The sequence below is a fragment of the Coregonus clupeaformis genome, chromosome 21 (genome assembly GCF_020615455.1).
Source record: "Coregonus clupeaformis isolate EN_2021a chromosome 21, ASM2061545v1, whole genome shotgun sequence".
Lineage (NCBI taxonomy): Eukaryota > Metazoa > Chordata > Actinopteri > Salmoniformes > Salmonidae > Coregonus > Coregonus clupeaformis.
In genome coordinates, this window is record NC_059212.1 from 33,552,614 (window position 1) to 33,567,306 (window position 14,693).

The following is a 14,693-nucleotide window of genomic DNA, read 5'->3' on the forward strand; positions in this document are numbered from 1 at the left end:
CATCCAAAGAACACCATACCTACTGTGAAGCATGGGGGTGGAAACTTCATGCTTTGGGGCTGTTTTTCTGCAAAGGGACCAGGACGACTGATCCGTGTAAAGGAAAGAATGAATGGGGCCATGTCTCGTGAGATTTTGAGTGAAAACCTCCTTCCATCAGCAAGGGCATTGAAGATGAAACGTGGCTGGGTCTTTTAGCATGACAATGATCCCAAACACACCTCCCGGGCAACGAAGGAGTGGCTTCGTAAGAAGCATTTCAAGGTCCTGGAGTAGCCTAGCCAGTCTCCAGATCTCAACCCCATAGAAAATCTTTGGAGGGAGTTGAAAGTCCGTGTTGCCCAGCGACAGCCCCAAAACATCACTGCTCTAGAGGAGATCTGCATGGAGGAATGGGCCAAAATACCAGCAACAGTGTGTGAAAACCTTGTGAAGACTTACAGAAAACGTTTGACCTGTGTCATTGCCAACAAAGGGTATATAACAAAGTATTGAGAAACTTTTGTTATTGACCAAATACTTATTTTCCACCATAATTTGCAAATAAATTCATAAAAAATCCTACAATGTGATTTTCTGGAATTTTTTTCCTCATTTTGTCTGTCATAGTTGACATGTAGCTATGATGAAAATTACAGGCCTCTCTCATCTTTTTAAGTAGGAGAACTTGCACAATTGGTTGCTGACTAAATACTTTTTTTCCCCACTGTAGGATAATGTGATTCATACATCATTTATATATAATTTTTATATTCTTAGTTGATATTGATGTTTAATTTGAAAGTGTTGTTTTGCAAAAGATACTGTTTGGTCTTTTCTTTTCTTCCAGAAGCATATGGGGGAATATGTAGAGATTGAAATACGCAAACAAGGACAATATGAAAGGACAATGACTGGAGGAGATGGAACAAGGAAGGTGTGGAAAGGTTCCGATTCCATCATCAACAATGCATTGGAAGTCGAGACTACGGAGGAGATTAAGTGTAGTGGACTACATTCCAGTGTCTGCAATGAAATATAGACATATTTGCATGTGTAATACATAATGTGTGTCATTTTCTTAGGTATTAATTTTTGTAGAATGATATTTGATGGTTATTGGATACATGTGGGGATCTTAGATGTTTTTGTTTATTTCGGGAATGCTTAGGGACATGGAGTCTAGGCAGGGATAGAGATCCACTGTAGGGTCCGATGGGTCGACCAGCCTGAGAGTGGACATTTTTTGGATAGTATTTTGTTTGCAGGGGCTTACATGTGTATTTAATGGCATCATAGTTTCAAATGCATTGATAAAGATTTATGAGTTGATTTGGAGTACCTAGGTGGTTGCCTGGGGCAGAGGGAACGTGAGAGAATTTTACTGTCTTGATTGATGGATGGATATTTGGAAAGAAGGCTGCCAGACAGTTTTTCGCTCTCACACTCCATAAAGATTTGTTCATATTTCATAGTAATGTATTCACACTTCATAAACATTTGTTCATATTTTATAGAAAGGTATTTACACTCTAGAGGAAAATGTTTTTGGTTTAATGTTAAAGATACTCAATAAGATAAATTGTTACTTGTCATAATCCTATTCTGTTTGTTTTCGAGACTTTTAGTTCGTCTCGAAGGGGGGAATGTAGTGTATTAAGATTATGTCTTTGTTAATGTTTTTTAAGTGGAAGTGAAAGGATGTTTATTTAGTGTCAGAGGGAATGTTTTAGTGTGACGCCACATACAACCGACAGGAAGTGTGTGTTGTAGACAGGGGATTGGACAGTAGAGGGAGCCACCCCTATATTGGGAAGATTATATATACTGGGTAAAAGCGAAGAAGAGGTTAGAACAGACATTATCTTTGGACACTGTTCTCCAGCCCGGCAGGGTCTGTAAACTTATGCTGACATCTTGTGATATAAATAAAACTTATAATCAAAGTACAGCCTAAGCGGACTCTTTGTTTGACAGCAATAATTACCAGCATTGACGCGATACGACACCTGCTTCTGCAGGATGGTGTGAGCTGAGAACATTGTCCCTATATGCTTTGTCTTGTACCCATGCCAAAGAGGGTCAACCATGAGGGTCAACCATGTGGTCCTCTGTAGCGCAGCTGGTAGAGCACGGCGCTTGTAACGCCAGGGTAGTGGGTTCGATCCCCGGGACCACCCATACACAAAAATTTATGCACGCATGACTGTAAGTTGCTTTGGATAAAAGTGTCTGCTAAATGGCATATTATTATTATGAGGAATGGTGGACACACAAGCATCAGTCTTATTATCAGGAGATGACACTGACTAAAGTTTAGGGAAGGTTTGTATTATTTAAAAATGTTTTTTTTTAAATGAGCAATTAGTATTAGTGAAGGCTATTGATTCATGTTATTTCAACTTCACAATTACTTAAAAACACAGTCCTGTTGAAAGGCAATATATTATGTCTGTTGCATCCCTCAATACTACACAACTCCTGATAAAATGTAAACTACGATCAGGAAACAGTGTCGGATAAACATATGAGATGATCACTGAAGCACAATTCTTGCTCTCCCAGTGTGCCCTTACTCCTACAAAGGAGGCCAAAAGTTTTGCAGCTTTGGACAAAGTGCTGCTATTTAAATCAATACATCCCTCATTACAGAATAATGAATATTTAATCACAAAGACTATTAGCTACTTCAACTGAATAATTTAGCTGTGTTATATCAGTCAGGGATGGGGGTGTTCAGCGTTACCCCTGGTCCCCGTCTGGCCACACTGTTCTAGACCCACTGACACTTTAAACCTCTGCAACATTCACACTGAAAGGTTCTGGAATGTGTTTCACGGGTTGTCCTTTTGCAAATGCGATGTGGGGTCACAGTTCAGTCCTATGACTGCGGAACTGGATCCTCACATCCAATTGTGATGATACACTCAACATTATAAGCATTTTTCGTTATTATAATGAGCCACTTGCCACGGTCAAATCCACCAGTGGATGAATAGCTTTTGTGCTCATTATGAAAATCATAAACCCTAGTCACCTCATAATAATATACATCGGGCTGTTACTCAAAGAGCTGCAATGAACCAATAGAACCAAGGGGCAATATGGGGGCAATATGGGGGCAATTCAGCAGTGAAAACAACCCACTATAACTGTTTGCAATCTGATTGCTGTTAAAAGGACACAAGCAAATGAATCAATGACATTTAATTGGGGGATATCAAGTGATGGTGCTTTCATCATCCACGTGAAAGGCAGATGAATGTGTTTCACCCTTTATGAACTGTACTTTGGTTTAAATGACAAGAGGGCGGTTCCGCCATTCCTGTAAGATTATGGAAATGTCAGCTACTCCCCATCCTCTCAACTTTCAATGGGTAGCAGTAGAATGAATGACACTAAAGGCACAGTGGATAAGGACTATGTCAGCCCAGGCAAAGAGATATGGTGATTGTGATGAGCGCCTATTTCAATCAGATCTCTATTCATCCTCACTCTCTCCGTCAGGCAGACACAATATAATTTCTGTGTAATTGCTTCCCATTACATTGACTTACCTTTCAGGCATCATATTTTTTTACATGTATTTTCTACAAATTCCATAGGGCTTGCGTGTTAGTTTAGTTTTAGTTGAGGCACTGAACATGTCCACAGATCATCACGATCTATAACCTTCCGACCCTCCCATGGTGGCAGTCAGGCAGGACTGAGACTGATACTGTTACTTACCGTCTGGCAGTGACCCATCCATATCTCCTCTAACAGACCTCACAGGACTCAGGGACCACATTGATAAGATACTAGTCTAGTGATTGTGTTCTCTCATCTCTGCACCATATCCATCTCTCTGGCTATGTCCCAAATGGCACCATATCCCCTATATATAGTTCACTACTTTTCACCAGGGCCCATAGGGTGCCGTCTGGGATGCAGCCAGGACCATCTCTCTGGCTGCTTCAGTGCCTCCATCCCTCAGTTCACTGTCCATCAGAAGAACCATGATAAGCAACTATACTGCTCTATGTGGATCAATGTCTCTCATTTCCTTTCCAAACAGTTTGCTGGCGGAGAAGTGAAGAGACAGACTCCCTATGGAGGCCCCAGGCTACAAGCTGTGCTGTCTTCTACTGTTCATTATGCTTGGTTTGTTGTTAGAGCATTAGCACTAGCATAGTATCTCTGCATAGACCACCCAGCCATACAAAATACAATTAACAGATAAACTGTTATAGTAGTGTTATTAACACATACTCATAAGCGTCAAGAGGAAAAGTATGATGTCCTACCTCCATTTCTTTCTGCAACCCGCAGTAGTGCCCATGGTGTCATGGTTACATGTGAGGAGGCCAGATCTGACTGAAGTTAAAGGAGAGAGACTGTAGCCTAATTATATATCGACTGACAAAAAATAAGCAGAGAGAGATGCAGAGATAGAGGGATACATTAGCCCCAGGGGGACTGCCTACCTGACTTGCTTGTTGTGTTTGAGGAAGACTCTATGGAAGACTCTATTTACCATGTGAGGCTTTTTCATGTTTGAGCTGCTCATTATACCCTTGGTTTGTGTCAGTGTAACTCCTAAAAAACCCTCACCCTCACCATTAAAGTGGAATATTGCATATCCAAGTTCAGAAAAAATAACACCATTCTATGAAACACGTTATTCAGTTATATCCATTCATTGTGATATTTGAACAGAAAACATAACAACATCAGCTAGTTTAGTTTCATTTTAGAGGTTGGATAAGAAGCCCCTGATGATCTTGTAGGTCTGTGCTCTGCTGCCCTCCACAGGTGATGGCCGGAAGTGCAGCGCTGATCCAAACCAAATCACAGTCACAGAGTGCACTAAGCGCTTTTGATGTGCAGGAAGAGCCGTTTTCTCAGAACCTCCTACTTAATGTATTGACACTGCTAACATGTAAACGATCGCCGTGAGCCTAGGAATACTAAGTGCTCTGGTGTGTGTTGTGGAGAGATAACAAAATATGCCCACCAAATGTTACACTCTAACAAATAATAAAAGAGGTATATTTTTCATGACCAGTTACCACCATATACATTTTCATATTACATTAGTGAAATTGAGAGTGAGAGAGAGAGAGAGAAAGAGAGAGGGAGAGGGAGAGGGAGAGGGAGAGAGAGAGAGCAAGAGAGAGAGAGATAGAGAGAGCTTTGCTGCAATAGACAAGTAGAACTCATGTTCTTTACAAAAGTGGTACTTGACACAGCAGAGGTTATCCACAGACAATGCCAGCATGGACAAAGACCGTGGTTTCTAAATGGAGCAGTATGTACAGTATGAAGAAGGGCTTCATTTCATCCCCTTCACCTCTTTGAAACATGTCCTTAATCTCTCTGTCTGTCCTGATCTCTTTCTCTCTCACACAACTCAAAGGATTAACTTAATGGACTGACACTCTGGACAGATAAGAATGTATTTATGTAGCTGAACTATGACACTTGTTCTTTAGATTCATTCTACATTATAACCTGGGATCTTTCCTGACTGAGCTTCACCCACGCTAATGGAGAAACAACATGTTGTGATGCATTTCGTTAGCGTAAAGGAGAGTGAGGTAGAGAGAGAGAGAGAGCGAAGGAGTGGGAGAAAGAAAGATAAAGACAAAGAGAGGCATAAGAGACAGAGAGAGCTTTACAGCTCAATTCATGCTCTGAACCATCTGAGCTGTGCATGGTCAATGATTCATTTCGAATGGATCCTCAAAACCTATGCATAGCTCCTTCATCATCTCCTCATCATTAGTACTACCCACCTATAAGTACCCACCTTCCTTTGAGAGCAGAGATCTCTCTGTCCCAACTACTGCTGAGATGAAGGAGTGATCGAAGGCCAGATGTTCCCTAGAATCCCTAATGAAACCACAGCAGCAGCTGGGTCCATATCCGGGGTGACCACACCACAGTCCACATCTGTTACTGCTAGAGGTCAGGGCAGGTTCATGCCCTGTTTCCAGTAATGCAAAGCCTTTGATCTTCAGAGCAAATATTCAACCACAATCCTCCTCTGGCAACTGTTTACAGGAAGGAATCGTTTGAGTTGTTTTGTAATAATAAGATGTTCTTTCTTCTGAGGATTTTGAAGTAGTTAGAACATTTATTGGAAAAGTTCATTCCTGAGCAGAAACTGATTTAGTTATATGCTCTTTATCCTTCTATAACTCACACAGTATTTATTTGACAGAGAGAGCGCCTTGGGTATTTTATTCGCTGCATATCCTTATTCAAGGTTGTCTATGGGGACATTAGTTTCCTTTCAAGTCGTTTTCCACAGTAGCACAGGGACACAATATAAGGCTCAAATCATCAGCAGCACCTTCACTAGAATCAGCACAACATGACACAATGTTGCCATGTATACAACTGTACAGCCGCGACAAGATCTGAAGCCTATACAAGGTGGGCGGACAAGCTTGACAGAAGCTCAGCTCCAAGTCTGAAATTACAAGTTGTGGTGGCGGACACTCTAACACACATTTTAGATTTACATTTTAGTCATTTAGCAGACGCTCTTATCCAGAGCGACTTACAGTTAGTGCATTCATCTTAAGATGGCTAGGTGGGACAACCACATATTACAGTCATAGTAAGTACATTTTCCTCAATAAATTAGCTATCAGCAAAGTCAGCGCTAGCAAGAAAAAAGAAAAGAAAAAACGAAAGGCAAAAAAAAATGTTGATGACTTAATTTCTGCCGTTTGTGCAGGCACTTGCTCTGCCTCAGCACTGACATATCTGAGATTATTTCTTTTTCCTCTCAGCCTCTGCGAGGATAGCCACTGGCCTGTGAAAAAGATGACATGTGAGGGCCCTTAAGGTAGTTTAGTAAGAGAGGGAAAGTAAAGAGAAAAATATAGAGACTCAACTTGGATATGCTGTAGAAAATAGCTTACTATTATGTGCAATAACATACAGTGGGGGAAAAAAGTATTTAGTCAGCCACCAATTGTGCAAGTTCTCCCACTTAAAAAGATGAGAAAGGCCTGTAATTTTCATCATAGGTACACGTCAACTATGACAGACAAAATGAGAAAACAAAATCCTGAAAATCACATTGTAGGAAATTCTAATGAATTTATTTGCAAATTATGGTAGAAAATAAGTATTTGGTCACCTACAAACAAGCAAGATTTCTGGCTCTCACAGACCTGTAACTTCTTCTTTAAGAGGCTCCTCTGTCCTCCACTCGTTACCTGTATTAATGGCACCTGTTTGAACTTGTTATCAGTATAAAAGACACCTGTCCACAACCTCAAACAGTCACACTCCAAACTCCACTATGGTCAAGACCAAAGAGCTGTCAAAGGACACCAGAAACAAAATTGTAGACCTACACCAGGCTGGGAAGACTGAATCTGCAATAGGTAAGCAGCTTGGTTTGAAGAAATCAACTGTGGGAGCAATTATTAGGAAATGGAAGACATACAAGACCACTGATAATCTCCCTCGATCTGGGGCTCCACGCAAGATCTCACCCCGTGGGGTCAAAATGATCACAAGAACGGTGAGCAAAAATCCCAGAACCACACGGGGGGACCTAGTGAATGACCTGCAAAGAGCTGGGACCAAAGTAACAAAGCCTACCATCAGTCACCCACTACGCCGCCAGGGACTCAAATCCTGCATTGCCAGACGTGTCCCCCTGCTTAAGCCAGTACATGTCCAGGCCCGTCTGAAGTTTGAGAGAATGTCATATGGTCAGATGAAACCAAAATAGAACTTTTTGGTAAAAACTCAACTCATCGTGTTTGGAGGACAAAGAATGCTGAGTTGCATCCAAAGAACACCATACCTACTGTGAAGCATGGGGGTGGAAACTTCATGCTTTGGGGCTGTTTTTCTGCAAAGGGACCAGGACGACTGATCCGTGTAAAGGAAAGAATGAATGGGGCCATGTCTCGTGAGATTTTGAGTGAAAACCTCCTTCCATCAGCAAGGGCATTGAAGATGAAACGTGGCTGGGTCTTTTAGCATGACAATGATCCCAAACACACCTCCCGGGCAACGAAGGAGTGGCTTCGTAAGAAGCATTTCAAGGTCCTGGAGTAGCCTAGCCAGTCTCCAGATCTCAACCCCATAGAAAATCTTTGGAGGGAGTTGAAAGTCTGTGTTGCCCAGCGACAGCCCCAAAACATCACTGCTCTAGAGGAGATCTGCATGGAGGAATGGGCCAAAATACCAGCAACAGTGTGTGAAAACCTTGTGAAGACTTACAGAAAACGTTTGACCTGTGTCATTGCCAACAAAGGGTATATAACAAAGTATTGAGAAACTTTTGTTATTGACCAAATACTTATTTTCCACCATAATTTGCAAATAAATTCATAAAAAATCCTACAATGTGATTTTCTGGAATTTTTTTCCTCATTTTGTCTGTCATAGTTGACATGTAGCTATGATGAAAATGACAGGCCTCTCTCATCTTTTTAAGTAGGAGAACTTGCACAATTGGTTGCTGACTAAATACTTTTTTCCCCCACTGTAGCCTCCCTACTGTTATTATATTTTACTTCTGCTCTTTTTTTCTCAACACTTTTTTGTTGTTGTTTTATTTTACTTTTTTATTAAAAATAAATGCACTGTTGGTTAAGGGCTGTAAGTAAGCATTTCGCTGTAATGTCTGCACCTGTTGTATTCGGCGCATGTGGCCAATAAAATTTGATTTGATTCGATTTTATTTATAGGACTCGTTTTACTGTGGATATAGAAACTCTTGTACCTGTTTCCTCCAGCATCTTCACAAGGTCCTTTGCTGTTGTTCTGGGATTGATTTGCACCAAAGTACGTTCATCTCTATGAGACAGAACGCGTCTCCTTCCTGAGCGGTATGACGGCTGCATGGTCCCATGGTGTTTATACTTGCGTACTATTGTTTGTACAGATGAACGTGGTACCTTCAGGCATTTGGAAATTGCTCCTAAGGTCGAACCAGACTTGTGGAGGTCTACAAATTCTTTCTGAGGTCTTGGCTGATTTCTTTTGATTTTCCCATGATGTCAAGCAAAGAGGCACTGAGTTTGTTGGTAGGCCTTGAAATACATCCACATGTACACCTCCAATTGACTCAAATGATGTCAATTAGCCTATCAGAATCTTCTAAAGCCATGACATCATTTTCTGGAATTTTCCAAGCTGTTTAAAGGCACAGTCAACTTAGTGTATGTAAACTTCTGACCCACTGGAATTGTGATACAGTGAATTATAAGTGAAATAATCTGTCTGTAAACAATTGTTGGAAAAATTACTTGTGTGATGGACAAGGCAGATGTCCTAACCGACATGCCAAAACGATAGTTTGTTAACAAGAAATTTGTGGAGTGGTTGAAAAACGAATTTTAATGACTCCAACCTAAGTGTATGTAAACTTCCGACTTCAACTGTGATCATGTGACAGATCATGTGACACTTAGATTGCACACAGGTAGACTTTATTTAACTATTTATGTGACTTCTGAAGGTAATTGGTTGCACCGGAGCCCAGAGAACCAAACAGACAAGGGCCTCAGCAGCAGTGTGTATAGGGGGAATTGTTCTCTCCTTCCCCTATAATTGTGTCTGATGGATCCTTTGGCCGTCCTCACAGATCACAAGGCAATATACTACAGTGCCTTAAAGTATTCCCCTACATTCTAAGTTGGCGTAGCAGTGCGTTCGTGTTTTCTATAGTGTCATGTAAATAGCCCAATGTGGAACGGATTCTATTATTTATTTTTATCCAGAACCTAGCTACTTGCTATTAGCCACGTTAGCGGTCTTCACCATTGTCCATGGCCTGCACTACCTACCAGCCAGCTCTAGCCTGGACAATTATCGGCCAGTCTGCACAGTCTGCACATCACGCTATCGAGCCAGAGCATTTCGGATTTTCTGCCGGAATCACTGGACCTTAACACCGGATCATCACAACTAGCTAGCTGCAACCGAGTGGCTGTTGTTGTTGTTGGCTAATCACCACTGTCCGAAGCTAGCCCCAGTTAGACATGAGCTAGCCTCGAGCCAGGCCCATCTCCCGGCTATCTACCTCTCTGTCAACCGGACGGGACCTGCCCCACTGATCCATCAAGACTGGTCTGCCGACGTAATCATCTGATGTGGTTTCAACAGGCTTCCCGTTGCGACGACCACGAAGATCCATCTGCTAGCCCCGGCCCGCTAGCACGCACAATCAACAGCCGTGCCTCCTGCTCGCCTGTGCTTTAGCAGCCTAAGATCTGCTCCCGGACTTACTTAGTGCTGTTCACTGGACCTTATGATCACTCAGCTACACAGCTAATGCCTGCTGGACTGTTCCTTTACACGATACCCCATCCTGTTTATCTGTTTAGCCTCAGCCCAAACTTTCATCGCCATTACCAGTTGTTGTCTTAGCCCTCTCGAATAACACCTGTGATTGCGTTATGCCTCTCTCCCATGTCAATATGCCTAGCCATTTGCTGTTTGGGTTAGTTCTTATTATACAATTTCACTGTAGAGCCCCAAGTTCAGCTCAACCAGCCTCAGAGAGCTCCTTTGTCCCACCCCCCATACATGCGGAGACCGGCTCAATTGGTACCTCCAGTGATGCTATCTCTTTCATAGTTACCCAATGCTTAGGTGTACCTCCACTGTACTCATATCCTTCCATATCCTTGTCTGTACATAATGCCCTGAATCAATTCTACAACGCCCGGAAATCTGCCCCTCTTCTCTGTACCCAACGCACTAGTAGTGTCACGGTTCAGACAGACGACCAGAGGACCACAATTGCGTCACACCAGAAAGTTTTATTAAACTTAAGGGAAAAGGGAAGTAGGGAGTGAATGAAGGCTCCAGGGGTAACAGGGATCCCGTCCAATGCGCTGGGTCTGTGCCCCCCCCAGTGGCAGCGATGCGTCCTATGAAGCCGGTGGTGGGTGGTCCAGAAGTCCTGGGGGGGGGGAGACACAGACACAACAGGGCGGAATGAAACCAGGCAGCAGTACAGTTCAAGGGACATCCAAAAACGTAGTAGCAAGGCAGAAGGCTGGTCAGAGTTACCGGGATTGAAGAGTAGTCAGGAGTCGTAATGGCAGAAGCAGGTCTGGATCTCCTGAGGCAGAAGAGTATCCAAAAAACAGGCAGGTCCGGGGTCACAAAACCAGGGTGAGCCAGAAGCGCGAGCAAACAGGTTCCGGGTGTGAGCTTTGCAGACGATCTGACACCGGAGAGCTGAAAGACAGGGCCTTAAATACTGGGAGAGGTTAGTGGGTAATGCAGCGCAGCTGGCAGAGTAATTAGAGCCGAGCAGAGCAGGGACAGGTGGAGCTAGTTAGGCTGAGTAGAGAGAGGGAGGTGAGCAGAGTGGAAGCAAATTAAGGTGGTAACCCGGTGGAGTGAGAGGGCTCATGACAGAACCCCCCCCCCAAGGGACGGCCCCAGAAGTCCCAAGAGCAACACCACGCCGGGCGGGAGGAGGGGAGCCGGAGGAGGGCTAGAACTCCTCCGAACGGTCCGAGTGAACGTCCTCATCCTCGGAGGAAGCCGGAGGGCCGTGGTCGGGAGATGGGACAGGTCCCGAGACAGGATCAGGCACAGGACAGGAAGCCGAGCGGGCCGGACGGTTAGGGACCCCTCTGGGGCGGCCCCTACGGATTGCAGGTTGATCAGGATGCCGTTGGTGGAAAGCGGTGATGAGAGTCCTATCCACAATCCGACTAGCTGGCACCCAGGTCCTTTCCTCAGGTCCATAGCCCTCCCAGTCAATGAGGTACTGGAGACCCCTACCCCTCCGTCTGGACCGAAGCAGGCGGCGGACGGTGTAAACCAGACCACCATCGGCGAGCCGTGGAGGAGGAGGACCAGGCGCAGCAGGGACCAGCGGACTCTCATGGATGGGCTTAATCTTAGACACATGGAAAGTGGGGTGCACCCTCAGGGAATTAGGCAGTTGGAGCCGGACAGCAGTTGGGCTAATCACTCTTATGATAGGGAATGGGCCAATGAACCGAGGTGCCAGCTTCTGCGACTCCACCCTGAGTGGCAGGTTCTTCGATGACAACCACACCCTTTGACCAACATGGTAGGTGGGAGCAGGAATTCTCCGACGGTTGGCCCCGGTAGTGTAGCTGGCAACGGACCTGAGGAGTGTGGCTCGGGCTTGTGACCAGGTGCGGCGACATCGACGGGCAAAAGCAAGTGCAGATGGGCAAGTAACCTCCTCCTCCTGGCTGGCAAATAGAGGAGGCTGGTATCCATAAACACATTGGAAAGGGGACATACCGATGGCAGAGCAGGTCAGAGAATTGTGTGCGTACTCCACCCATGTCAATTGCTGCGACCAGGAGTGGGGGGTTGCGTGAAGTCATGCATCGCAGTGCCTTCTCGAGCTCCTGATTAGCCCGCTCTGACTGCCCATTGGATTGGGGATGGAATCCGGAAGTCAGACTGACTGTGGCTCCCAGCAGGTGACAGAACTCCTTCCAAAAAGCGGAGGAGAATTGTGGACCACGGTCAGAAACAACATCCCTTGGCAGTCCGTGGATCCGGAAGACGTGTTCCAGGACCACCTGGGCGGTCTCCTTGGCGGTTGGGAGCTTGGGGAGGGGAATGAAGTGTGCCATCTTGCTGAAACGGTCAACGATGGTGAGAATGACGGTCATGCCACTTGAAGGGGGCAGCCCCGTGACAAAGTCAAGGGCGATGTGAGACCAGGGACGTCTGGGCACAGGCAGGGGCTGCAGCAATCCGGCTGGGGGCTGGCAGGACGACTTGTGTTGGTTGCAGATGGGGCAGGCTTGGACGAATTCCCGTACATCCTTCCTCAGAGAGGGCCACCAGAACCTCTGGGCGAGCAGGTTGTAAGTGCGGGTGGAGCCAGGGTGACAAGCTAGGCGGGAGTCATGTCCCCACTGAATGACCTGGGACCTCAGGTCTTCGGGGACAAAAAGGCGGTCAGCTGGGCAAGTACTGGGACCTGGCTGGTTACGGAGAGCCTCCAGCACCTGTTCCTCAACAGCCCAGGTCAGAGCTGCAACGATGCAGGGACTTGGCAGAATCGACACAGGGTCCTTGGAGGGGGTGTCATCCTTCTGGAATTGACGGGAGAGGGCGTCTGGCTTGGTGTTGCGTGATCCAGGCCGGTATGACAGAGTGAAATTAAACCTGGTGAAGAACAGGGCCCAGCGGGACTGCCTGGAGTTCAACCGTTTGGCCGTGCGGATGTACTCCAAGTTCTTATGATCGGTCCAAACGAGAAATGGAATGGTGGACCCCTCCAGCCAGTGACGCCACTCCTCCAAGGCCAGTTTCACAGCCAGCAGCTCACGGTTCCCTATGTCGTAATTGCACTCAGAGGGGGACAACCGACGTGAGAAAAAGGCACAGGGATGGAGCTTCCTATCCTCCGCAGCCCACTGAGAAATCACAGCACCAACTCCCACATCCGAGGCGTCCACCTCCACAATGAATTGCCGGTCCACATCAGGCATCTGGAGGATGGGAGCGGAGGTGAACCTCACCTTGAGGGTACTGAAGGCTTTGTCGGCTGCTGGGGTCCAGGTGAAGGGTTGCTTGGTGCTGGTTAGAGCAGTGAGAGGGGCAGCAACGGTACTGTAGTTCCGGATAAACTTCCTATAGAAGTTAGCAAACCCCAGAAACTGTTGCAGCTTCTTTCTGTTCTCCGGAACTGGCCATGAAGTGACTGCTGATACTTTGGCAGGATCCATTTGGATACTTCCTTCTGCCACTATGTACCCCAGGAAGGCCACTGTCTTGACGTGAAACTCACATTTCTCTGCCTTGGCGTAGAGGGAATTCTCCAGAAGACGATGAAGGACTTGCTGGACATGGCGGGTGTGTTCAGACAGGTTTCTGGAGTAAATTAAGATGTCATCCAGGTAAACGAAGACAAACTTGTTTAACATGTCCCGCAGTACATCATTCACTAGAGCCTGGAACACAGCAGGAGCATTGGTGAGGCCAAAAGGCATAACCAGATACTCGTAGTGGCCTGTTGGTGTATTGAATGCGGTTTTCCATTCATCTCCCTCCCGGATCCGCACTAGGTGGTAAGCGTTTCTGAGATCCAACTTGGTAAAAACAGTGGCTCCCTGGAGCAACTCAAAAGCAGAGGTGAGCAGAGGCAGAGGGTAACGGTTTTTCACTGTGATGTCGTTGAGTCCCCTGTAGTCGATGCAGGGGCGAAGAGATCCGTCCTTCTTCCCCACAAAGAAGAAGCCAGCACCAGCAGGAGATGAAGATGAACGGATTAATCCTGCGGACAGAGAGCCATTGATGTAGTCCTCCATGGACTTTCTTTCAGGAGCAGACAACGAATAAAGACGACCCCTTGGAGGAGCTGTTCCAGGGAGGAGGTCGATGGCACAGTCGTACGGTCGGTGAGGGGGCAGAGATGTGGCTCTTGCTTTGTTAAACACCTCTCTGAGACCATGGTAGCATTCTGGGACATTGGAGAGGTCAGGAGCGGAGTTAGTAGGTACTGGCCGAGGGGGTAGTGCGGCAGCAAGCAGGCAGGTTCGGTGGCAGTCCTCTCCCCACTCCCTGATCACCCCGGTCACCCAGTCGAGCTGAGGGTTGTGCCGGGCGGAGCCATGGGTAACCCAGGATGAGGGGTTGGCCTGGAGAGGGGAGCAGGTGAAACTGGATAGTTTCTTGATGGTTTCCCGGACAGACCCATCGAGACCGGGGCCGTGACATGAGTGACCGATCCGAGTAAG